The following is a 27680-nucleotide window of genomic DNA, read 5'->3' as shown; positions in this document are numbered from 1 at the left end:
CAATCACTGTTTACGCTTTATTAGACACTTAATTATCATCGATTGAAATCTGGCGGTGTTTCGTGATTAAAGAAAGTTAGACCAACGAGCAAATAGAAGCTTTCACATCAGAATATCTCCCTGGTCGCTGGCTCTTTGCATAACCACCTGCACAGTCGGTTGCGTGTGGCCGGGTGACCCGATCCGCGGCAGCACACACACACACACACACACACACACACACACACACACACACATGTGCAGGCGAAGCGAGCCCCTCCCCAAGGCCTCCATATAAACGCCGCTCGCTGCAACAACCCGCCACTACCGCTGCAGCAGCCTTAACGGAACCAAGGGGTTAGCGCCGACACGCTCCTGTGTAGCTTCCGCCGGCTTCAACACCGCCAACGAGGTCACGCCGCTCTTTGTCGCTGGCGGAAAAAGAGGTAAAGACTGTTTCGTTCAATGCGCCCCTTCCAAGAAAATTCTTTGTCCACAAGTAAACCACAATATCGAGCTAAGAATAATTCTACAATAATCAAATATAGTTCGTCGCTTTCTTAGAGTTTTTTATCTGCCCGTAAGAATCCGCAGCTTCATCGATAGATGGTGACATTTACAGTAGACTAGGCCATAACAAACGCTTGCAGTACTGGTGTTATAAAAATTTTTCATGAAGAAAGTTCACCACAGTTCCTAAATGTTTGAAAAAGTCATAGTTGAAGCGCCAAAATCAGCTGATTAAGTAGCTCTTTATTCCCAAAAGGTTTCGACCTTCAGATCTTCATCAGGTATCCAAACTCCATTTATAACGTGTTACATGTGCAGTATTAAAAACTGTGGCGTTAAATAAAATAAAATCGTTCCCAAGTCACTACTGTCGATAGTTAAGTGGAACGCTATTAAGTGTCATCTACTTACAACAGTCTTGTCCCAACTTTTCATGTGGAATCCAGTGTAAAATGTAGACGAAGAACCGACCGTTGTGGCCGAGAGGTTCTAGACGCTTCAGTCTGGAACCGCGCGACCGCTACGGTCGCAGGTTCAAATCCTGCCTCGGGCATGGATGTGTGTGATGTCCTTAGACTGGTTAGGTTTAAGTAGTTCTAAGTTCTAGGGGACTGATGACCTCAGATGTTAAGTCTGATAGTGCTCAGAGCCATTTTTTTTTATAGACGAAGATTAACAGTGTCGGTATGTTTTACTATTGACTCTGTAATGTATTTTACTATTGATAGCAATGACGTAGAATGTATTTTACGTTATTTTACGCCACAGTTTTAATACTGGCATGTAAGATTTTATAAATCACTTTCAGATACGTGATAATGATTTGAAGATCGAAACAAGTTGTGAATAAAGAATTACTTATCAGCTGCTCTTGGAGATTGAGATTATATGTTTTCATGTCAAACATGCATTTATACGTTATGTGATCTTAAAACAAGCACAAAAAACATCTTCCAGTCGGTTATTATTACCTACATTACTCAGGAAAAAAGGACAAAATAATTTGACAACAAAGTTCTCACTGCATTCAGAATTATTTGATATGGAACCCAGCTTGAATGAATAGCATCATGAAAACTAAGTGTTTTATTCAAAAGTTTATAATGAACAGAAAGGTCATGATATTATTGGTATTACCATTCATTTGACTACAAATTGGTTTGTACCCATTTATGGTGCTCCTAGGTAACAAGTAACTCTCACACAAAGTATATTAAGACGGAGGGGTTATAGGAGGGTCTCTCGTGAGGCCAAACTGAGTGCACGAACCCATGTCCGGAAGTGTCATCTAACAGTGCTACAGTGTGTCGAAAGCGCCAAAGAGCCATCTAACGCTGCCAGACCACCTCTTCGGCAGTACACGCGTCGGTTCTTTGACAGTCCCAAGACGGAACGACTCACAGTGGGTGTGAGAACATTCAGAACCTTAGACGGCATCGAACGTGTACCATCGTTGATTATCGTTTCGATACATGGATTCCTGTTCTCAGTTTGTTCCTCATGATACCCAGCATAAGCTTTCGAAACTTCTTGGTGTCGCTTTGTAACACGTATACGCCAACAATCGCCTTTCAGAAGGAATAATGAATATTTGGGAGGTGTCCAATATGTATTGATAACAGGGCCCCAGCTGGTTACAGAGATAAGTTTTCATTTCGCGTGTTGGTACTCCAGTTACTATGGATTTGATTATCGATTGTCATTTTTATTTTGAAGTTCAAGTTATGGAGATTATTAAAGTCTTTCTGGGTGTAGTACCGCTTTAGTGTATAAGATATAATATACTTTAAAATATACAAATTACAAAACCTACGTTTCGACCGTATTGCAACGGCCTTCCTCGGCGCAATAAATTTAATCATCTTGACACCGACCGCAGAAGCCTACGTAGTTAAATTCAAGCTGTGAAGTTGTGCTTGAGTCTACATAATTGAATTTTTCGATTGTGAATGTGATTTGCCACGGCTACTTCTTTCTCTTGCCCTCGTGCAGCATAGCTAGTGCTCCGTCCTTTAGCATTCGACATCGTCGAGACGTTAAATTACAACTTTTCTCTCATCTTGCATTTATCTTCTGCCCACTTTGTCATTAACACTCAATTTAACTGGTTTTGTTTCTTTATGGCTCGTTACATTTGTCGTCTGTCAATAACTCTGACTTGCTCTGCTTGCGTTTAACTCGTTTACAGTCATAAAAACACAGTGCTTAGGATGTTGAGGAGCGTAATATTCTGTATTACGGTGATAAACGAGCACTTAAGTTCATCGAATTAATCATTAAGTAAATGACTGCCTGTAGGTCCCAAAACCAACGTAATTTAACGACAGAGATAAGGATGGACTGAATAATGACGTTAGCATTAGTAAGTTTCTATCTTACAAAATAGACGACCCTGTCATTCTGTGTCCGTCTCCGTAGCTGAGTGTGCACCATGTCTGACTAGTATCGGAGGATCAGGGATCGATTGTCGGTATTGCCACGGATTATATGTTTGTTGGAGGAACGAAAAGAGGTGCACTCAGCTTCGCGATGCTAACTGAGGAGCTACTCGCGTGAGAAGTAGCGGCTCCATACTGTGGAAAACTCGCAAGAGCCGGAAGAGCGGTGCGGTTACTCTATGCCCCCCCCCCAACCCCCCCCCCCAACCCACACACACACACACACACACACACACACACACACACACACCAGCCCATCGATACTGCGTCCGAAAAACCCTATGGACAGAATGACACGTGTAATTCACTCCCTCCTTCCTACTTGCAGCTATTGTCCACAATAGTCTTTTGTAAAGATCGGAGGGGAGCGAAGATTACAATAAACTTTCTAGTTTATCTTTTCATGTAGAGTTGGCTCCAGTTCTTCTTGTCTAGGGGTCTGATTCTTGAAGCTGAAATTCTCACATTTTAGGTTTTCACAGTTGAATTGATCTAAATAAATTTGAAGATTGTTGTTGCAGAATTTTTGTTGTTATGTTAATATATTTTGTCACATTCTTGTATATCATACAGTCTTTTGATTTTTCACATTAACAAAGCCGAAATTACGTTGTTCGCACAAAATACAAAAATACCTCCAATCACATCAGAGGCATGCTTGCTACCGTCTCACTCAGCGGAAATAACAATATTCCAAAGGGTTCACAATTTTTCTTGATAAATGAGTTTATATTTGTTTTGATTATTATTTCATAAATGAATCAGGAAATAAACATAATAAACAGTACTAGATTGTGTAATTAGCAATAAAAATTTTAAATGTGCCAAATAATTCGTAATTTCAAATGTTTCCTAAAATATAATTTTAACCGTACATTCAGGACTAGTACTTATTGATCATATCATCCAAAATAAAGTAATTCATTTTCATAAATTTTAGCTTGAAATATAACATAGTCCTGCAATGTATAAAACTGTATGAAAGTTTTCAGAAAATCAGTTGAGACAATACTGACCTGTCCAAAATTCGAAAAATAATACTGGCATCGACAACTACCGTTGAGGAAAAGTAATGCTAGCGGAGGATGTCCCGTTACACACGGGTGACGGCCGGTCACTGCTGACTGTTGCGTCAGGGCAAGTACGCAGAGCTGTACAATGAAATATTTTTCCGCACGGGTCACATGACAGATGTAAATGTCTTAAAGCAAGTCATTTCTCTGCGTAGGCACATCTATCACAGATATGAAGTCCTTGAGAAAAAGATCAAAAAAGTGCTAAATTTGTTGTCATGCATCCTATTTGATTTTAAGACTTTCACCACGTCATGTGTTTTCCACTTCAGCAGTTACACTAACGCATTTTAATTTGTTTTTTAATCTGACACAGTGACAAAATCCTCAGCAGGATTGCACTTTCTCCATTTTACAAATGGACTTCACATCTGGGATAGACTTGCGCGTAGCTACTATGGCTGTGTGAAACTCTCATTGCACATGTTGTTTTATCCACACACTGATGCATGGAACACAACATGCTGTACGCAAAAACGATTTTTATCTTTATGTAGATAGGTGATACCCAAGGGGAAAAAATTAGCTAACTGTTAAATAATAAAATGAAGTATTTATTTGAAAATAAAAGAACAACCTACACAAAAAAACTTGCTTTAAGAAATGCAAAATAAAACGTTAAGGAAATCTGACTGGTAACGACCTCATTGTATTTTTGACACTGAATATACGTTTAATAATGCCTTTTAGAGCGTAATCAGTCATTCGGCAATTTTAATATTTTAGATGTCAAACAATTTTCATTTTTCACTTATCGTTTTGAGGAAAATAACAGCCAGTAAACTACCAATCCAGCGTCCTTTATTGTCTCTAGATTTGTACTGTTCCATTCTTGTTCCTTTCTCTTCTCTGATCAAAGTTATGAATCTCTTATTTCTATCTTTCTCATCACCATGTCTTCAACTTGCGATAGTGTGGTCCAAGAATATTTCCAGTCTATCACTTGGTTCTATTTCTGTTTGTTTCCCTTGGCCAGGACGTAGAAGAGAAACGTGCGTCAGTCCATATACATTTCAACGATGGTTGCTGAAACCATACGCTGTGTCCATGATACATACCACAACACTTTCATCATTATTACAGGTAAGCGGTGTACCATCGCATTCTTCTTTCATTTGTCGTAAATTAGTCTTTTCTCTGTTTATTCCATATCCAGCAATCTGTATTACAATATGCTTGATATTAAATCTAGGTTTACTTTCTTTAGTCTACTATATTCCTTCCATAGACCGTACAGAATTCTTTAAAGATCAAAAACTCATCGTTTAGCAAAGCCATGTAGCCCGTCAGGAGAGAAAACGGAATCATGATACTGGAGGTAGTGAACTTTATTTATAATGTTAGATTAGACGAAGTGTGGAAACACTGGATCACATATTACTTGACATTATTAATATCACTGTGCCGCCCTTAGAAAGGGCTCGTAGAAGGGGTTTCAACCTCTTTAAGAATACAATTACTTTTACTCTGAATGCTGGTGAATGTTGCTGATTATCTTCTTTGTAAAGAAAAAATAGTAGGCTCTGATCGTGTTATTAATGTTTTTGGGTCGTGCAAAACATTAGTGTCTGTTTGCAGTATAACTCATAAACTGTGTCACAAAGAAAGAATCACACAAAGACCAGACGTCCCAACAAGAACATTAAAGTATTTATTGAAACAGCTAAGGCGTGACAGCATTGACAAAAATATGTACTGAACATGTTTGTGCGCTGTATGTATTGTCTACCACGTCTCTTCCGTCCAACTGCATAGTTCGCTGGTACTTAGCAATTTACTTATGGCTTCCGGCTGCACATACCTAATGCCTGTGACAGCTGAATATAGGTCCACTGGGCTTGAATACGAGGGGAGAAGCGGTGTGATGGGTGCTTAGGAATCTTTTCGCGGGACGTGTGGTCTGGTGTTATCTTGCTGCAACACGATAACGAAGTTCTGCTGACTAGGCTTCCACACTCCGAGAATATCGCAATTACTGTTACTGAAAATATCCATAGTATTTTGTGACTGAAGTCACACACAGATTCCATTGACAGGCCACGCCATGAAGCTGTTGTCCTTGAAGTACGATACCATGAATGTTTACTGTATACAGATCCTAATGTTTTAGACGGCAAAGGGGCATGCGTGAGACGGTGAGAGCTTGACAAATTTTCTTTTATAAACGGAAATGCCCTGCAGCACTCACCAGTATTCATTTTATTTTTATGGTACGGCAGAAATAACCTTTAACAGGCTCGCTACCATAATAAACACATGTTACACACTGTATGATGCAATGACAAGAGGCATGTCAAGAAATCACTGAAAAGTGAGCCTATCACGGATGCAGGTGTTCTGTGTGGGTTCAAATGGTTCAAATGGGTCTGAGCACTATGGGACTTAACTTCTTTGGTCATCAGTCCCCTAGAACTTAGAACTACTTAAACTTAACTAACCTAAGGACATCACACACATCCATGCCCGAGGCAGGATTCGAACCTGCGACCATAGCGGTCGCGCGGTTCCAGACTGTAGCGCCTAGAACCGCTCGGCCATTCCAGCCGGCTTCTGTATGGGATATCTCCAAGAAACTGTTCAAATGGTTTGTACGCACTGAGTCTCATTCCAATCTAAATACTATTAGCATGTCCCGAATAGACAAAATAGTGCCATGATCTGTGCAACGGGTCTTTCTCGAATGAGAGAGACTGGAATTCAGATACGTAGAACACGCTAGTCTCCCGGTTCACGCAGTGCCCCCAAGTCTCCAGCGTACCAACACTAAGGAATGGTTTCTGCTCTCGTCCATGAAGATTAGGTACTGATCGACTCCACTACGAAAAATGTGAACACGTCTTGGTAGAAAACAGTTATCAGTGAGCGAGCTTATGCCGAATATTTGCATCATGATGCTACCCAGACTGTAAATCCAGATTTACCATTCTTTTCGCGTTTCAGTTTGTTTCGGGTACGTACTGACCATATCATGTGGTATTCACAGTCGCTCATTACATCGAACCGAGACCCACTTAACAGAATCACCCTGAACTGCTGCCGTTGACCTCCGCGGCGATATTACGGTATGATTAGGAGACGTGTGCAATTACGTGGAATTCATAGCACGGGATTCCCGGAATAGTATCCTAGTCGTGAAATGATTGTGGGAGAAACGTGACTAACTACAGCAGTACCAAGCCCTACAGCAATTTGTGCAGTAATTGCAGACGGGAAATTTTGCCATTTCTGCTAAGTATACATCTTATTAGCCGACTTATCTCCATCCATGACTTATGCAATGCTCAGATACAGCTGTTCCTCTGGTAATAGCAGCTTTCTTCTCTACTGAGAACATATTTTTTTTTTCCATTTCCATTTCATTAGTTGCAGCGCGAGCTATTTCACCGGCCGGCCGAAGTGGCCGTGCGGTTAAAGGCGCTGCAGTCTGGAACCGCAAAACCGCTACGGTCGCAGGTTCGAATCCTGCCTCGGGCATGGATGTTTGTGATGTCCTTAGGTTAGTTAGGTTTAACTAGTTCTAAGTTCTAGGGGACTAATGACCTCAGCAGTTGAGTCCCATAGTGCTCAGAGCCAGCTATTTCACCCTCTCAAGCAAGGCGACTGAAATTTGCAATTCTAATTGCTTAGTCAGCACCTTGCAACCGTCCTCCACCCGGATTATTAATTGTAACCAATACAACAGACTTCAGGTACATGATCAGTAGGATGTATCGGCTGCAAGTGATTGCCGACAGGGCCGTCTACCAGGCCTTCTATTTCTTCTTCTTTTTTCACATTAATTCCTACAGCGAAGCGAAAAATTTATGGTTTGGTGTAATCTACGAGTATCACTCAGCTACATACACATGGATTCAGTATGGAGCCCGATGGCAAAATTAGACTGTGAAATCTCGTACAGCTGCATATGAACATTCCTCACGGGTTCCATCACAGCTTGAAAACAAAAGAACCATAATACAGATTACAAGAGAAAATGTCTCTGTTACGGTCTTCATTGTGACTTGCAAAATATTATTCAGTATTGCGTTCTACGCTTTGAGCCAAGGGGCCATTGCAACTGTCTTTGTGTTGCGTCAACTGGGGTAATGATATCTTTGGTTTCCTTTACAATCACGAATAAAAATTATTCCAAGCGAGAATATTGTGACCCTACGAATCCGTTATTCCTTCACTCCTAAGTTATGACGTCTCTCGACGGGTTACCCATTAACTTCTTTTTCCGGCTTACACCAGCTCCTCGTCAGTAGGATTCCTGACGCTTAGCAAAGTCTCCACAGCCTTTATGATCGAATGACATGAGGCTTAGAAGGTCTTGTTATACTTGTCTCGTGAAATACTGCTCTAGTGTCAGCAATATGTTCGTACCGAACCAATACTAAATTACTTGTAGCCCGTATTATTCACTTGTGGAACATATTGTATGGCTTCGGGCGTATGCTTCATGATGTACATTGTCTAGCGAAGCATTACAGTCAACAGGTGGGAAGTTGGGCAATGAGAGAATTTCATGCAGTTGGGTAACGTCAAAAATGTGTGATGTAGTGATGTGAGTCCGATCAAAATCACATGAAAAAGAATAACAGGGCATGAAGTATTACTGAAAATAACCGATGATGGAGTGTAACCACTCTCAGGTACAAATATTTGAGAGAAATCACAAGTTTGTTATCTCGACCTTGAAACGACAGAGATCTCTGTCTGACAGCAGCATACACTGATCAGCGCTAGAACATTAAGACCACCTACCTAACATCCGGTATGTCCACCTTTCGCACGGATGACAGCGGTGAAGCAATGACGCCTTGGTAGGTCGCTGGAGGAAGGTGGCACCACATCTGCACACGCAAGTCACCTAATTCCCGTAAATTCTGGGGAGGGGAGCGATGACCTCAGAGGACACGTTCAATTGCATCCCACATGTGTTCGATCGAGTTCAGATCTGGCGAGATGAGGGCCAGCACATCAATTGCAGCTCGCCACTATGTTCCTCGAACCATTCCGGCGTACTTCTGGCCTTGGATCATGGCGCATTATCTTGCTGAAAAACGTCACTGTAGCCGGGAAACGTGATCATCATGAAGGGGTGTACATGAGCTGCAAGCTTGGCCGTCATAGTGCCTTGTACGAGTTCACTGGACCCATGGATGCCAACATGAATATACCCACGAGCATAATGGAGCGTCGCCAGCTTATCTCCATCCAGCAGTACTGGTGTCAAGGAGCTGTTGCCTTACCAGAATTCTTGAGACCATGCAACGCACTGCCACTGCGTCGGCGTCCAGTGACGATGATCACTCTCCATCTTCAGTTGTGGTTGACGATGTCGTGGTGTTAACATTGGCACATGCATGCGTCGTCGACTGCGGAGGCCCATCGTTAGGAGTGCTCACTGTATGTGCACTGTATACCCAGACGCACTTGTACTTAGCTTAGCATTAAAGTCAGATGTTAGTCTCGCCACGGTGCGCCGCCTGTCCGAGCCTACGACGTCCAAAATTTGTAATTAGGGAAGGCCGCCCAACCCCACGACATCTGGATGTAGCCGGCCGGTGTGGCCGAGCGCTTCTAGGCGCTTCAAAAAAAAAAAAAGGCTCTGAGCACTATGGGACTTAACATCTGTGGTCATCAGTCCCCTAGAACTTGGAACTACTTAAACCTAACTAACCTAAGGACATCACACATACATGTCCGAGGCAGGATTCGAACCTGCGACCGTAGCGGTCACGCGGTTCCAGACTGAAGCGCCTAGAGCCGCACGGCCACACCGGCCGGCTGTCCTAGGCGCTTCAGTCTGGAACCGCACGACCGCTACGTTCGCAGGTTAGAATCCTGCCTCGGGGATGGATGTGTGTGATGTCCTTAGGTTAGTTAGGTATAAGTAGTTCTAAGTTCTAGGGGACTGATGACCTCAAATGTTAAGTCCAAATGGTTCATATGGCTCTAAGAACATCTGAGGTCATCAGTCCTCTACACTTAGAACTAGTTAAACCTAACTAACCTACGGACATCACACACATCCATGCCCGAGGCAGGATTCGAACCTGCGACCGTAGCAGCAGCGCGGTTCCGGACTGAAGCGCCTAAAACCGCTCAGCCACAGCGGCCGGCGACGTTAAGTCCCATACTGCTCAGAGCTATTTCAACCATTTGCACATCTGGATGCGGTTTCACCTTGGTTCCGCCACGTGTTGAAGGCACTCACCGCAGCACTCCCGGAACACCCGACAAGTCGTGCAGTTTGCAAAATGCTCGTACCGAGCCTCCGGGCTATCACAATCTGCCCTTAGTCAAACTTATATCACCCACTGATACTTCACGCGCTGTGAGTGTGTCTGACTACCAGTCATTCCTCGCCAGGTGACGCTGCCATCGCCTGGACGGCTTTATATCGATAGTAGATCGGTGGTTATAATGCTCTGGCTGATTAGTGTACATGGTGCTGTACTTCGGAATATCACTTAATCTTTTCATGTGGTGGAATGTCGTCCTCATAACGGAGATCATTCATGTGAACAAGACGACTTTCCGATTCGAGCAGAAAGGAGAAGGATATTAGTGACATTGCTACAATAAAATTTTGTTCGATTTACTAATGCACATTAAACCTTCAGCAAATTTGTGTCATTATGGTGCTTAGTGTACCTGAAAACGCGACATAGATGGTGCGTGTTAGAGCAGGTGTATTTGATGACAAGGGTAAACTGCACAGTGGACTGGATTCTGCGTTCAACACTAGACCTGGATAAGCCAGTTCGATGGCTAGAGAAGAAAAATAAGTGGATCGCACTCAGCGACAGTAATTTTATTCATCTGTGGATCACTTTTACGAGGATAATTGACAAGTTCTGGTATTACAATTTAATAACAGCAACAATAGCGTGTACAGAATAAAATTTTCACTCTGTAGCGGAGTGTGCACTGAACGAAACTTCAGAACTGTGTACCGGTCCGAGACTCGAAATCGGGACCTTTATCTTTCGCAGGATAGGGCTCTACCAAGTGAGCTGCCCTAGTAAAACTCAAGACGCGTTCTCGCAGCATTAACTCGGCCAATACCTCAACTCCTACATTCCAAACTTCACAGAAGTTTTCCTGCGAAACTTGCAGTCTAACACTACTGGAAGAAAAGATGTTACGGAGAGGTCTAGTTTGACAAGAGTGCGACAGGTGGTCAGCCGTGGCCTTGTACTACGAATTATTCTGGCATTTGTCGGAAGTAATTTAGGGAAACGACTTAAGACCTATATCAGGGTGACCAGATGAAGACTGGAGGCTCCACTCTCCCAAATATAAGGCCAGTCTGTTTAAACAAATGTTACACCATTTGGTCTATCCCTAATGTACAACAATGTTTTACGAAGAAGTTATTCAATAATATAAAAGGCTACACTGTTCATTCATTTCTCACTCTCTGTCACTACACATATTATACATATGTTGTTTCACTGCGTCCATTACACACACTGTCTATTGATGTCAGGGTCACAGCGACTATTTCTGTTTCCATTTTGTGTATCACAACTTCCCATTTGCCGGCTCAAAAAAGCTGAGCCAGCATCTGTCTGTAACGACCTCAGAAAGATGATAAGGTGTTAATATTATGAAACGCATACTGTGAGAGCAGATTTTTTCAGAAAAGAAAAAAGAAAGAAAAAATAGTGTCAAATTGGTATGTGATATTATATATGTGTTACTGTCGTTATTATTATTTACATGTATTACATTTTTCACCAAACCTCTAGCGTGTGTTATCTAAGTATACCCACAATGTATGGAATGTATTGATCAACAGGTACTTTCTAACTGCCTTTTTAAATAAGTTTGATTCAGTAATCTCTTTAATATCCCTGGGAAATTTATATTGTAGTGTTATTCCTTAGTACAAAATGCTGATTTGAGTATACCTAGTAAAACATCGCAGTTTTTTGAACCAATATTCGAGTTACTTGCTGATTTACTTTATCTCAAATTCATCTGTGTTATCGAATTTTTACCTATTTACTAAGTATATGGCCACGTCAAGGCGAGTTAATTTTATCCAATTTGCCGAGTTTGTTGCATATTTTAGTCTACAGTTAACGGCAAACAACCTTCAAAAAATAGTCCTAATTTTCTACTGTAGCCACCCTTCCCCAGCGATAATAACAAACTGCAAAGAAGGTGAATCTTGCACGCCCCTTGCTTCTGTCTGAAACAGAGGCACCAGTGGCGCTTCATTTTTCCATGCTGTAGTGTATCGACACTGTTCTTTCACGTGGGGACTGACACCAGTCTATTGCTTTTTTTTCCAGTGGTTGCTGTTAAGCTGTTCATCAAAGGAATTACTCTCTTGCTCGTGGAAAGTGGGCTGTTGGCTCATGCAACAAGAACTGATAAACTAGATAAATCTTCTGAAGTTCCAAACATCTCCGGCCATCATTTTGGCCGCCTCTCGAGATTATGGAATCATAGAGCCTTGTTTTATGGAGATCCCACCACCAAGTTGTCAGTGCGTGGGAACCATGGGGACTGGTGACAAATAAGCCGATTTTGTGTTATTTGAACAGGTACGACACATAATAGTTCCGAGACTTGGGATGTCAGTAATCATGAGATTCATATCTACCCGAAGAAACTGAATACAAGCGTCGGGCAGCCACATCCACAACCACCTCCATCATCCTCCTAAGGTACATTCTCCTTATAATTATTTATTGATTTCAGGCAAAGCCCATTTCACCACATACAGTTATGTCACACAATTAAATACAGAGGACATTTTTATGACCGTGTTACAAAGCATAAAACACAATGTATTTCATAACCAAGTTGTATAAAGATAAGCGAACAAGTGTGCCAGGTAATGTGCCTAAAATACATTAGTCTGACTGCACAAATACAATAAATGTTACATTTTTGCTAAGGCTAGAGGAGTTCTTGGTTCACTTTATAGGAAATACAAAAAGTTAGTTATATGTGGTGACTTAAATTTAATTGTATAAGAGATTCTGCAAGGAAAAGGATGCTGGTAGACCTTAATTCATTAATCTTATGCAAACCGTATTCTTTCCAACGAGAGTGCAAGGGAACAGTAGAACAACCATAGACAACATTTCTGTTCATTCCTCATTACTAGAAGGGCATTCTGTTAGCAAAAAAGTGAATGGCCTTTCAGATCATGATGCACAAGTTTTAACTCTAAAAGACTTTTGTGCTGCAACTCATGTTAAATATAGTTATCAACTTTTTAGGAAAGCTGATCCAGTTGCTGTAGAGACCTTTGTAAACCTTATCAAGGGACAAATGGCTCTGAGCACTATGGGACTTAACATCCATGGTCATCAGTCCCCTAGAACTTAGAACTACTTAAACCTAACCAACCTAAGGACATCACACAACACCCAGTCATCACGAGGCAGAGAAAATCCCTGACCCCGCCGGGAATCGAACCCGGGCGCGGGAAGCGGGAACGCTACCGCACGACCACGAGCTGCGGACTTATCAAGGAACAAGAGTTATTTATAGTGCTGATACAGTAGACTATAAATATAGTGCTTTCCTCAAGACTTTTCTCGTGCTCTTTGAAAGTTGCTTTCCGTTAGAACGTTCAAAACAGGGTACTAGCACAAACAGGCAGCCTGGGTGGCTGACTAGAGGGATAAGAATATCCTGTAGAACAAAGTGGCAGTTATATCAAAACGTTAGAAACAGTCAAAATCTAAATGCAGCAGCCCATTACAAACAGTATTGTAAGGCACTTAAAAAAGTTATTATGAAGGCAAAAAGTATGTGGTATGCAGATAGAATAGCTAAGTCTCAGGATAAAATTAAAATCATATGGTCAGTCGTAAAGGAAGTGGATGATCTGCAGAGACAGGTCGAGGATATAGAATCAGTGCGTAGTGGGAATGTCCGTGTTACTTATAAGTCGCATACATGTACAGTATTTAATAATCACTTTCGGAATATAGGAGGTGAACTAAATAGAAGCCGGCCGAAGTGGCCGTGCGGTTAAAGGCGCTGCAGTCTGGAACCGCAAGACCGCTACGGTCGCAGGTTCGAATCCTGCCTCGGGCATGGATGTTTGTGATGTCCTTAGGTTAGTTAGGTTTAACTAGTTCTAAGTTCTAGGGGACTAATGACCTCAGCAGTTGAGTCCCATAGTGCTCAGAGCCATTTGAACTAAATAGAAACCTAGTCCCAACAGGGAATGATATAGCGCTCGTAGAAAAAAGTGTTCCGAGACTGTTACTTGAAATGCTCCTCCATGATACTGACAAGAGGGAGATTGAGTTAATAATTAAATCACTAAAGACCAAGAACTCTCATGGATATGACGGGGTATCTAGCAGGTGATTCAAAAATATTTCTGTTTGCTGATGTCACCAGCTTGGTAGTGAAGGATCTTGTGTGTAATATTGAAACATTATCAAATAATGTAGTTCATGAAATAAGTTCGTGGCTTGTGGAAAATAGTTTGATGCTAAATCACAGTAAGACTCAGTTTTTACAGTTTCTAACTCACAATTCAACAAGAACTAATATTTTGGTCAGACAGAACGGGCATATTATAAGCGAGACGGAACAGTTCAAGTTCCTAGGCATTCGGATAGATAGTAAAGCTATCGTGGAAAGCCCATGTTCAAGAACTTGTTCAGAAACTAAATGCTACTTTATTTACCATTACAACAGTATCTGAAATAAGTGACAGTTCAACACGAAAAGTAGTCTACTTCGCATATTTTCATACGCTTATGTCATATGGTATAATTTTTTGAGGTAATTCTTCTGATTCAAAAAAGGGTATTTTTGGCTCAAAAACGGGCTGTTCGAGCTATATGTGGTGTAAGTTCGAGACCCTCTTGTCGACTCCTATTCAATAGTGTGGGAATTCTGACATTGCCTTCACAGTATATATTTTCTTTAATGCCGTTTGTTGTGAGCAATATTAGCTTATTCCCAAGAGTTAGCAGCTTTCACTCAGTTAATACTAGGCAGAAATCAAATCTGCATGTGGAATGCACTTCCTTAACTCTTGTGCAGAAAGGAGTACACTATTCTGCTGCATCCATTTTCAATAAGCTACCACAAGAACACAAAAATCTTAGCAGTAGCCCAAACGCTTTTAAGTCTAAACTGAAGAGTTTCCTCGTGGCTCACTCCTTCTATTCTGTCGAGAAGCTCCAGGAAGAGCTGAAAAATTAAGCAAATTCCAGTGCTACATTGTTGATTTTCTTTATTTAAACTTACGAATTGTCGCCTGAATACGTTTCTTGTATTTCATTTTATCTGTTTCTAATATCGTGTTATAATTTTATGTACTGACACGTTCCATGACCATGGAGACTTCTCTTTAATTTGGTCCCACGGAACAATAAATAAATAAATATTTTAATAAAAATATACACACAAAAACGTACATAATGGAACTTAAGAAAAGCTCCTCAACTTTCAAAATTCTGTTTTACAAATGCGGGTGAAATGGCAAACGCATTTGGCAATGGACCTATTCATGTAACTAAGAGCTCCTCTAAAAGAAATACAATGCTTCGGTTTTAAAATGCACTACTGGCCATTAAAATTGCTACAACACGACGATGACGTGCTAAAGAATCGCGAAGTTTAACGAACAGGAAGAAGATGCTGTGATATGCAAATGATTAGCTTTTCAGAGCATTCACACAAGGTTGGCGCCGGTGGCGACACCTACAACATGCTGACATGAGGAAAGTTTCCAACCGATTTCTCATACACAAACTGCAGTTGACCAGCGTTGGCTGGTGAAACGTTGTTGTGATCCCTCGTGTAAGGAGGAGAAATGCGTACCATCACGTTTCCGACTTTGATAAAGGTCGGATTGTAGCCTATCGCGATTGCGGTTTATCGTATCGCGACATTGCTGCTCGAGTTGGTCGAGATCCAATGACTGTTAGCAGAATATGGAATCGGTGGGTTCAGAAGGGTAATACGGAACGCCGTGCTGGATCCCAACGGCCTCGTATCACTAGCACTCGAGATGACAAGCATCTTATCCGCATGGCTGTAACGCATCGTGCACCCACGTCTCGATCCCTGAGTCAACAGATGGGGACGTTTGCAAGACAACAACCATCTGCACGAACAGTTCGACAACGTTTGCAACAGCATGGACTATCAGCTCGGAGACAATGGCTCTGGTTACCCTTGACGCTTCATCACAGACAGGAGCGCCTGCGATGGTGTACTCAACGACGAACGTGGGTGCACGAATGGCAAAACATCATTTTTTCGGATGATTCCAGGTTCTGTTTGCAGCATCATGATGGTCGCATCCATGTTTGGCGACATCGCGGTGAACGCACTTTGGAAGCGTATATTCGTCATCGCCATACTGGCGTATCACCCGGCGTGATAATGTGGGGTGCCATTGGTTACACGTCCCGGTCACCTCTTGTTCGCATTGACGGCACTTTGAACCGTGGCTCTACCCCTCATTCGATCCCTGCGAAACCCTACATTTCAGCAGGATAGTGCACGACCGCATGTTGCAGGTCCTGTACGGGCCTTTCTGGATACAGAAAATGCTCGACTGCTGCCCTGGCCAGCACATTCTCCAGATCTCTCACCAATTGAAAACACCTGGTCAACGATGGCCGAGCAACTGGGTCGTCACAGTACACCAGTCACTAGTTTTGATGAACTGTGGTATCGTGTTGAAGCTACATGGGCAGCTCTACCTCTACACGCCATCCAAGCTCTGTTTGACTCAATGCCCAGGCGTATCAAGGCCGTTATTACGGCCAGAGGTGGTTGTTCTGGGTACTGATTTCTCAGGATCTATGCACCCAAATAGCGTGAAAATATAATCATGTGTCAGTTCTAGTATAACATATTTGTCCAATGAATACCCGTTTATCATCTGCATTTCTTCTTGGTGTAGCAATTTTAATGGCCAGTAGTGTTTTATGCAATGTAATTGTTGGGCATTATTGTATTTATTACGTTCTAATGGTACAAGTACACTGTCTTCTTCAATGAGTCAGTGATGGAAACTAGGAGAAGGTAATAATCTTAGCAAATTTCTTGTCTTGTTAGTGTTAACGTGACCTCCTCTTAGTCTGTTAACAGTAACAAGCTCTTTCACTGTGAGCGCCCATTTGAGAAACTAAGGGTGACGTAAGATCTGTTACTGAATCACGCTTTGACGTCATGATCCATGTCTACTAATTCAGTCCATTCTCGTTTTGCTTGGTTGACGAATGTGTTATGAAAATCACTGAATGGTAGGGCTATGGGACTCCGTTGCGACCTTTTCGCCGGTTATATTCGTTGCCGCTAATGTAAACGTGTCCTGGCATCTAATGTAGATGAATCAGTTGACGCATCTCCTGTGCCCTATTGAGACTTCTCAGTATACCGTATGCCATGGGATTTACAGATTTTCCTTCAGCTGTCCTCGTAAGAGACTGTACTGCACCCGTCAAGTCGGTAAATATTACGTCTTCGTCGACGTGTAAATCAACAATGTAAAGTATAGCTTGATGAATGGCAAACAACTCCACTCGATGCTTCTGCTGGTGACAAGAAGGATAGTTCCCAACGCGTGTCGTCATCGAAAATTGTGGTTCCTGCAGAGATTCACGTTTTGAGACCATCCGTGCACATTTGGTAGCAGTCATGCCAGTTGCGATCCAATTTTGACTGTGTAGAGACTCTCAGTTCACTCGAGGCTACTCTAGTTATTTACCTATCAAGTCCGCCCCCGGAAGCTGAGTGATCTCCGGCACGGTAGCTCAGCGTGCTCGGTCAGAGGGTTAGCTACCCTCCGTAATAAAAAGAACTGAGTGCACGGATCAACAAAGAACCTGCACGGGTGTCATCAGACGTCCACCACGAACAAATTCAACGAACAAAAGAAAAAAAAAAGTGGTCAGATCGACAGACTGTCAATCCTAAGGGCCCGAGTTCGATTTCCGGCTGGGTCGGAGATTTTCTCCGCTCAGGGATTGGGTGTTGTGTTGTCCTAAACATCATCATTTCATCCCCACCGACGCGCAAGTCGCTGAAGTGGCTTCAAATCGAAAGACTTGCAACCGGCGAACGCTCTACCCGACGGGTGGCCCTAGTGACACGACATTTTTATTTTTACATACAGCACAGAGAGTATTTGAAGAGATGTCGTTTTAATGAAAACACATGTCACCTGCGGAAATAATGGTAACGCTGCACTGCCGGATGCTCCACAAATACGCTTTAATTTCTGTCTCCTTTTCAAAGCCTGTCTCCTAGTGAAGTTAAAAATCTTAATGTATATGTACAATAACTTGATCTCCAGTGTTTAATTTTGCTTTATGATTACTGAAACCTATGTGTAATATAATACCTGATGCGGCTTTGTGACTGATTTACTATTGAAAATCTATTATTACTTTCGGCAGTTTCAGGTAACTAAAGGAAATGGATGACTGCACCGCAGAGATGCGACCTGTGTCACCTTGTACTTTGGCAATGATCTTTGTCAAAGTTATTCTCTTTGCAATGAGTCGTACGATGTAAAAGACCATTTCACGGATGGCACGTTCTACTGGTAAGTAGCATGGTTGAGTCTCTTGCGTTCAGTCAGGAAATTGTCAAATCTGCTCAAAAGTATCCATACACCCCTATGTAAATCAGAAATGACCAACTGATGTCACAAGAGGCGGAACGACAGTATAAATAGAGGCAGCGACAGAATGGGTCAGTCAGCGGAGATCTGTGACTTCGAACGTAGATTAGTAACTGGATGTCACCTGAGTAACAAATCCATAAGGCACATTTCAACCCTTCTAAGACTCCCAAAGTTGACGGTTGGTGATGTGACAGTGAAGTGGAAACATGAAGGGACAACAACAGATAAATTAAGACCATGCAGATCTCATGCACTGACGTATGGGGACGGTCGAGCATTGTCGAGTGTGGTTGTAAAAAAAATCACTGTTAATCAGCGATAGAAATCATGGCGAGTTCTAGTGTGCTACCAGCAGTCCAGATAACACAGTGACTGATCAGCGGGAGTTACAAAGAATGTGGTACAGTAGTCGAGCAGCATCTCATAAGCCACACATTTCTGCAGGCAGTGCTAAGCGTCACTTGAGGTGGTGCAAAGAGAGACGCCACTGCACAGTGGAAAGCTGGAAACGCTGTACCCCGTGGCAAATCGAAAGAAGGGTTTAGGTTTGGCGAATGCGAGTACTTTACCTGCCATCATGTGCAGCGCCAACAGAGAAGTACGGATGAGATGGTTTTAGGGTTGGGTGTGTTTTTCGTGGTTGGGATGTGGTACCCTTACTGTACTTAAGAAAACGCTAATTGCGGAAGGATGTGAGCAAATTTTACAGCATTGTGTAGTGCGTACAACAGAGGAACCTTTCGGAGACCATGACTGCATAAGCGAGACAATGCACCCTCTCGTAAAGAATCAGTTGTGAGATATTGGTTTTTGGACAATAACATTCCTAAAATGGACTGACTTGCCAAGAGTTCCGACGTGAACCCAACAGAACACCTTTGGGATTAGTCAGAAAGTAGACTTCTTTTCTAACATCATCGCCCAACATCACTACCTTCTCTCTTGAAAAAAATATAGCTGCCATTCCTCCACAGACATTAATACGCCTCACTGAAAGTTTCCCCAGCACAGCTAAAGCCGCCATAAATATGAACGATTGACATACCCCATATCAATGTCCACTAAATAATTGAGCAGATACTTTTGATCAAACAGTGTAATAATTTATCATTGAGTTTTTTCAAGTCCACAGGATAAATGTATACATTAGTAAGACGTTTCTGAAGGTATTTGGTTTGGAGTGTAGCCTTGTGCGGAAGTGAATCAATAGTGGACGTAACGAAAGTGAGAACGGACGATAAACAGTTCAAACGAGAAAAGCGTAGAGCCTTTTGAAATGTGCCATAGAAGAGTGCGGAAGGTTAGATGGATAGACGTTATAACTAATGAAGAGGTAGTGATTCGAACTGAGGAGACAACAAATTTATGGCACAGCTACACTTGAAAGGGGGGGATTCCTTGGTGGGATACAGCTTGTGCCATCCAAAGTCTAAAAGACTTAACCATCGCGAACAGCTTCATTTGGATGTAGATTGCAGTAGTTACGCAGACGTGAAGATAGACTAGCGTACAGACCTACTACATTAACAGTGCACTTACCACATATTGCGTATTCCTTTACAAAGATTGTTTCCGTGACGATGGCAAAAACTTTCAACAGTGGTGGAGAGGGGCAATGCCGAGTCGGAAGTTTAAGCCAAAATTAGAAAATTTCTAATTTTACCACCGAACTGCTGAAGGTCATAAGCACATTATGTAAGAATTTTATTTATCAGTACAACTCGTTCAAGGTGCAACATTCATAACAGTTGTTCAAAGCAGTCTTGTACGCCTTCGAACAGGCTCGGTGTTGAACTGCATCGTAGAGAAAATTGTTAACAGGATATTCTCTTTGGTCTCGATACCTATTTCACGCACAAGAATTTTCAGAGCAGCTCACAAGAACAAATCATGTGGAGTCTGCTGGAAGCTTTTTTTTTTCTCCTTTTCAGTGAAAGTATAACGAAAGTGTTCACGAGTAGGATGTACAGGGTGGTCCAGTGATAGTGACCGGGCCAAATACCTCACGAAATAAGCATGAAACGAAAAAAACTATAAAGAACGAAACTCGTCTAGCTTGAAGGGGGAAACCAGATGGCGCTATGATTGGCCCGCTAGATGGCGCTGCCATAGGTCAAACGGATATCAACTGCGTTTTTTTAAAATAGGAACGCCAATTTTTTTATTACATATTCGTTTAGTACGTAAGGAAATATGAATGTTTTAGTTGGGCCACTTTTTTCGCTTTGTGATAGATGGCGCTGTAATTGTCACAATCGTATAAGTACGTGGTATCACGTAACATTCCGCCAGAGCGGACGGTCTTTGCTTCGTGATACATTACCCGCGTTAAAATGGACCGTTTATCAAATGCGGAAAAAGTCGATATCGTGTTGATGTATGGCTATTGTGATCAAAATGCCCAACGGTCGTGTGCTATGTATGCTGCTCGGTATTATGGACGACATCACCCAAGTGTCCTGACAGTTCGCCAGATAGTTATTTAAGGAAACAGAAAGTGTTCAGCCACATGTGAAACGTCAACCACGACCTGCAACAAATGATGATGCCCAAGTAGTATTTTAGCTACTGTCGTGGCTAGTCCGCACATCAGTAGCAGACAAATTGCGAGAGAATCGGGAATCTCTAAAACGTCGGTATTGAGAATGCTACATCAACATCGATTGCACCCGTACCATATTTCTATGGACCAGGAATTGCAGGGCGACGACTTTAAACGTCGTGTACAGTTCTGCCGCCGGGCACAAGAGAAATTACGGGACGATGACAGATATTTTGCGCGCGTTCTATTTAACGACGAAGCGTCACTCACCAACAGCGGTAACGTAAACCGGCATAATATGCACTATTGGGCAACGGAAAATCCACGATGGCTGCGACAAGTGGAACATCAGCGACCTTTGCGGGTTAATGTATGGTGCGGCATTGTGGAAGGAAGGATAACTGGTTCCCATTTTATCGATGGCAATCTAAATGGTGCCATGTATGCTGATTTCCTACGCAATGTTCTACCGATGTTACTACAAGATGTTTCACTGCATAACAGAATGGCGATGTACTTCCAACATGATGGATGTCCGGCACATAGCTCGCGTGCGGTTGAAGTGGTATTGAATAGCATATTTCATGACAGGTGGATTGGTCGTCGAAGCACCATCCCATGGCCCGCACGTTCACCGGATCTGACGTCCACGGATTTCTCTCTGTGGGGAAAGTTGAAGGATATTTGCCATCGTGATCCACCGACAATGCCTGACAACATGCGTCAGCGCATTGCCAATGCATGTGCGAACATTACGGAAGGCGAACTTCTCGCTGTTGAGAGGGATGTCGTTACTCGTATTGCCAAATGCATTGAGGTTGACGGACATCATTTTGAGCATTTATTGCATTAGTGTAGTATTTACAGGTAATCACGCTGTAACAGCATGCGTTCTAAGAAATGATAAGTTCACGAAGGTACGTGTATCACATTGGAACAACCGAAATGAAATGTTCAAACGTACCTACGTTCTGTATTTTAATTTATAAAACCTACCTGTTACCATCTGTTCGTTTAAAATTGTGAGCAATATGTTTGTGACTATTACAGCGGCATCTATCACAAAGCGAAAAAAATGATCCAAGTAAAACATTCATGTTTGTTTACGTACTACACGAATATGTAATAAAAATGGGGGTTCCCATTTTTAAAAAACGCAGTTGATATCCGTTTGACCTATGGCAGCGCCATCTAGCGGGCCAACCATGCGCCATCTAGCGGGCCAACCATAGCGCTATCTGGTTTTCCCCTTCAAGCTAGGCAAGTTTCGTTCTTTGTAGTTTTATTGTTTGACGCTTATTTCGTGAGATATTTGGCCCGGTCACGATCGATGGACCACCCTGTATAGTGTGAGTTGGAGTTCCATCATGTTAGAATCACATACCTGGCCGAAGGTCAAGTTTCTGGTTACTTGTCTCAAACTGTCACAAATTTCCAGGCGTGTTGGGGAACGGAAAATAGTTGGGTCTTCACAGTAACTGCTTGCTCCAGCCATAGGCGTTTAACAGCCATCGTGCTTACTTTATACACGGAAGAGACAAAGAATCTGGTACACTCGCCTAATGTCGTGTAGGGCCCCCGCGAGCACGTAGAAGTGCCGCACCACGAAGTGGCATGGACTCGACTAATGTCTAGCGCTGGAGGGCATTAACACCAAGAACCCTGCATGGCTGTCCATAAATCCGCAAGAGTACGAGGGGGTGGATACCTCTTCTGGACAGCACGTTGAAGGGCATCCCAGATATGGTCAATAATGCTCATGTCTGGGGAGTATGGTGGACCGCAGAAGTATTTAAACTCAGAAGAGTGTTCCTGGAGCCTCTCTGCAGCAATTCTGGGCGTATGGGGCGTCGCATTGTACTGCTGGAATTGCCCAAAACCGTCGAAATGCACAATGGACATGAATGGATGCAGGTGATTAGACAGGAGGCATACGTATGTGTCACCTGTCATAGTCGTATCTAGACGTATCAAGGGTCCCATATTACTCCAACTGCACACGCCCCACACCATTAAACAGCCTCCACCAGCTTGAGCAGTCCCCACGTCCATCCGCTCGATACAATTTGAAACGAGACTCGTCCGACCAGGCAACATGTTTCCAGTCATCAACAGTCCGATGTCGGCGTTGACGGGCCCAGGCGAGGCGGAAAGCTTTTTATCGTGCAGTCATCAAGGGTACACGAGTGAGACGTATCGATGACGTTTCGTTAAATGGTTCGCACACTGACACTTGTTGGCCCAGCGTTGAAATCTGCAGCAATTTGCGGAAGGGTTGCACTTGTGTGACGTTGAACGATTCTCTTCAGTCGTCGGTGGTCCCTTACTTGCAAGATCTTTTCCGTCGCAGCAATGTCGGAGATTTGATGTTTTACCGGATTTCTGATATTCACGGTACACTCGTGAAATGGTCGTACGGGAAAATTCCCACTTCATCGCTACCTCGGAGATGCTGTGTCCCATCGCTCGTGCGCCGACTGTAACACCACTTAAATCTTGATAACCATTGTAGCAGTAGTAACCGATCTCACAACTGCGCCAGACACATGTCGTCTTATATAGGCTTTTCCGACCCCAGCGCCATATTCTGCCTATTTACATATATCTGTATTTGAACACGCATGCCTATACCAGTTTCTTTGGCGCTTCAGCGTATTTGCACTGGCCAGAAAATCTGCTTAAATAACAATTCCCAGAGCTGCTAGAGCTCCAATTGTTGATTAAAAATATCTGTGCTTTCAACTTACGTTTTTCATCATGAAAAATATCGTATGTCTTTCGGTCCATTTTTACAAAAACCATATAACCCCAATGGCAACGTGTATTTAACTAACTAACAAAAATAGAAGATTTATCACTTTTTCTGTTACTTTAGAATCGTATGGTACATATTAAAATTTTAATTTGTTACTAAGACAATGTCGAGGTATATTTATAAATCTTTCAATGATGTTTGGTTACAGGTGATCCTCTGTCCTCTGCCGACGATGAACAAAAGCGCCAAAGTAGCTGGTTTTATGCTTTGTTATTTCAGTTATCTGCTTATCTGAGCAGAAGGGCAGCAACACGACGTGGCATGGATTCGACTAACGTCTAGTGCCGGAGGGAACTTACACCGTGAATCCTGCAGGGCTGTCCATTAATCCGTAAGAGCACGAAGGGGTGGATACCTCTTCTGGACAGCACGTTGAAAGAAAAGGCCACAGTTAATAGATTTCCGCGGTAAACATATTAGGTTTTGGGCTTTGAAATACATTGGTAGGCATGTAATTCATCATTACTTTCTTAATTTTTGCTAATCTTCACGTATTTACTTACAGGTTGAAGCTCTCGGTTCGTAATCTCAAGATCTTTCATGTGTCCGGCTCCAGTAGACACTGAAAATACCTGTAAATAACAGAAAGAAAAAGATTGCTTCCACAGTCGATTTCTAGGGGCTGGGGAACAACGCTGGAGCATCTGATTTTCTGTCTTCTTCTCTTTCTTCTTCTCCTTCTTCTTTTCCTTTAGCGTTTCCCATTTCTCCATGGTGACGACATTCTTATACTGGTTGAAGCAGTATTAGTGACCGAGGCCGCATGCCCTTCGTGACGCGACCTGGAGCATCTGATAATGGTGAAAAATTATAGGTACATGCGTCATTGGTTTATATCAGCAATAGTGCCAATGATTTAGGTGAACATTTCACTGACGTTGTCTAATTTTGTCATTGTACTGAGACTCGAAATGCAATGAACGGTGAGAAGATAAGAATCACGATAGAATACCCCAAAAACACAGTCTACTGCTCACTCTCTATAAAATAATGGAACCAAGTAAGAGACTAAAAGTACTTGAAAGTCAGTGGAACATAATCTGCTGATTAGGAAGAAGTATTCCCAACGTTCCCATTCAGTGACTAAATCTTATTTGTCACTACAATCAGTAGAAGCTAACTACAGTAGTAAAACCGACATCTTACCTTTCAGAAGGCACGCTTGCTTTAGCAGACGCCACATTCTACTTATCTGTTTCATTGAATAGTCATTACCTATATTTGCAATCAATTAATTATATATATTAAGACTTGCTTCTTCTTTCACTGGAGCGCTTAACACCAGTTGCAGTGTACGTTTTATTGACAGAAAGTGCAGAACAACGAGAATATCTATGACACCCGAGAATCATCTGCAAATCGATGTTCTTCTCACCGCACTCTGTACAAAGACTTTGTGCAGTTAAGTGCAAAACTATAGGAGCTAATGTCTGCTGGGACACAGCTCTGAGTGTCAATGATTTTGTCTGCATCTGAATCGTTTTTTTATGTGCGTCATGTAGCTCTTCGGGTAGATATGGATCTCATGCGTGTTGTCATTACAAATCTCGAAACTATTATGTATCGTACCTGTTCAGTTAACATAAAATCGGTGACCGTAAAAGTTAACAGGCAGCACGCAGCCTTCCGGGCGTATGTGAAGCGTCTCGGACGGGGCGTAATTTTGTGACGGAAGGATTATTATCTAGAAGACAGTCAGACGTCCTCTGAGAGACTTACAGAAGGCAGCAGTCGTTTTACTATCGACGTTGAGGTGACTAGATACCGAGAACAAGCTCCATTGGACAAAGAGGGGACAGAGAATGGGTGGTAGTATTTTTAAGGAATCAATATGACACCCGTCTATAGTAATTATGAGGAAAATGTCGACTCGCAAAATGAGGATTACTATACGGGAATCAGTGTTCAGAGAATAGATTTCTAATAAAATATAGTTACGAGAAAATTTCCTCCAAGGAGGAAATATCTCTAACTTTCTTGCTTTAGCAACGCTGAGAAAAAGTCAGTGATTGGCTCCATTTAGCATTTATAATTACAATACTCTAAGTGCTATTACATTTCTAACATTTACCTTTAGTGTCAACGACTTTTGTACGTCTATATGTTCGAAAAATAAAGTTGTGTACCAGTATTGTCTGTAAATGGCATCCGCTTTCTCATTTATTTCACAATATTCATTGCAAATATGATTTTTTTTATCCAGTGAGCGTCAGAGGTTACATGAATACTTGGTAAACATTTAACCAAAGAGACACTCGTATACTAGCTGTGTGTGCAGAGCTAAGTACCCTCTGCCATGTACCTCACAGTGGTTCGCAGAGTATGTGTGTAGTAGATAGATACATATGAGTTTACTATTTCACATCTTTTTAGAGTCCAAATACCAAAAACTTTCTTTTATTTATCTCATAATTACACATCGGCGTGTCATCTTGCCTAAATTGATTGTAGGTGAGACACTAGTTTTGCATATGGGGTTATAAGGCAGTAATATAGAAGGCAGTAATATAGAAAAGCACACTTGATACTTCGTAACAGATACAAGAAACATTTAACAGCAGTATATCAAACAAAAGTGACAAATGCAAACGACATACCTGTATTTATCTAAAAAGAATATTTAGTCCTACGTAAGGTAAGTCTAATCCATCTTTGCAGCTATTAAAAATGTTAGTTTCTTTCACCGCATACGTTTCGTTTCACTCATTTAAAACCTGTCAGCGTCTAGGTTAGGCGAAAATAACGCTGACGCTGTAAAGAAGAAAAAAGGAACGTGTATGGTAAAATAAAACTCATTTTTTAGTAGTTGCACGGACGGATTTGAAAGACCTTAGTTGTCTAGACAGCAACTGTGGACGCACAAATCAAGAAATAGAATATTAATAACAGAATATAATAATAGAGTATTAATAATCGGAACATAACGTTCACTCCTATGTATGTACTCTACCACCTTTAACACAAGTTAACAATTGATAATAATATAAAAAATCTACGTATCGATAGAAATAACAAAACTACCGAAATTGAAGAAAGACGGAAAAATGAATAACGTCATAAATTAAAGTGGATAAAGCTGAACAATACCTTCAAGTGATCTAAAATTTGTGGATTACATTGTCACTTTAGCTGCCGAATTAAATCTGTAACTCAGGAAAGACCGTCTTTGAGTGCAGCGAGTTTTTAATGACTGTGTGCCTAAGTTTCTTTGTGCTTTGAGACAGTTTATTGTATTAGTTAGGATGACGATCACCTCAAAGCGTCAAAATAGTCACATTCCAACTTCACCTTTACTAAAGATAACGACACTTCAGCCCACGTATTACACATCATATGTGATGCCACGAGGATTGTGGATGGTTCGGGAAAATGAGCCGACGGTGCTCTGAATCCAATTAATATGTTAAACTGTCTTTGGCTAGCTTTACATATCCGACGACTGGACAGCAGCTCTTCCCACAGACCTTCAGGTTTTTGCATTGATGTACTCTAAACCCTAAGTGCTAGATAATTCTATGAAAAGGATTTATAGCAGCGTGAAAAACACTTTTACATTGTTTCTAAGTGGGGTGGCAGTTTATTTTCACATAGGACTTTGTACGATGTCCTATCCCAAGAGGTTTGAATCCATATTTTCCCCTCGTTTTGCGTATCTCATACCACTGAACGCGAATTGAAAACAGCCTCAAGTGCACTA

At 42.0% G+C, this 27680-nt stretch overlaps 1 long non-coding RNA gene across 3 annotated transcripts; it reads left to right on the top strand.

Moving 5' to 3' along the window:
- The first annotated feature begins 309 nt into the window (after positions 1–309).
- Positions 310–26099, top strand: LOC124615521. 3 transcript variants are annotated; one of them, XR_006979795.1, is made up of 6 exons: positions 310–425; positions 4977–5083; positions 12292–12669; positions 18397–18545; positions 24132–24390; positions 24489–26099. It is a non-coding gene; the product is annotated as an uncharacterized LOC124615521 (long non-coding RNA). The 3 variants fall into 3 exon arrangements; XR_006979797.1 differs by lacking the exon at positions 12292–12669 and having other exon boundaries at positions 24489–26098; XR_006979796.1 differs by lacking the exon at positions 18397–18545 and having other exon boundaries at positions 24489–26098.
- The last annotated feature ends 1581 nt before the right edge of the window (positions 26100–27680 follow it).

Source organism: Schistocerca americana, chromosome 5 (assembly GCF_021461395.2).
Source record: "Schistocerca americana isolate TAMUIC-IGC-003095 chromosome 5, iqSchAmer2.1, whole genome shotgun sequence".
NCBI classification, from domain to species: Eukaryota; Metazoa; Arthropoda; class Insecta; order Orthoptera; family Acrididae; genus Schistocerca; species Schistocerca americana.
The sequence above is the reverse complement of the archived record's forward strand: the minus strand, read 5'-3'. Positions and strand labels throughout refer to the sequence as shown.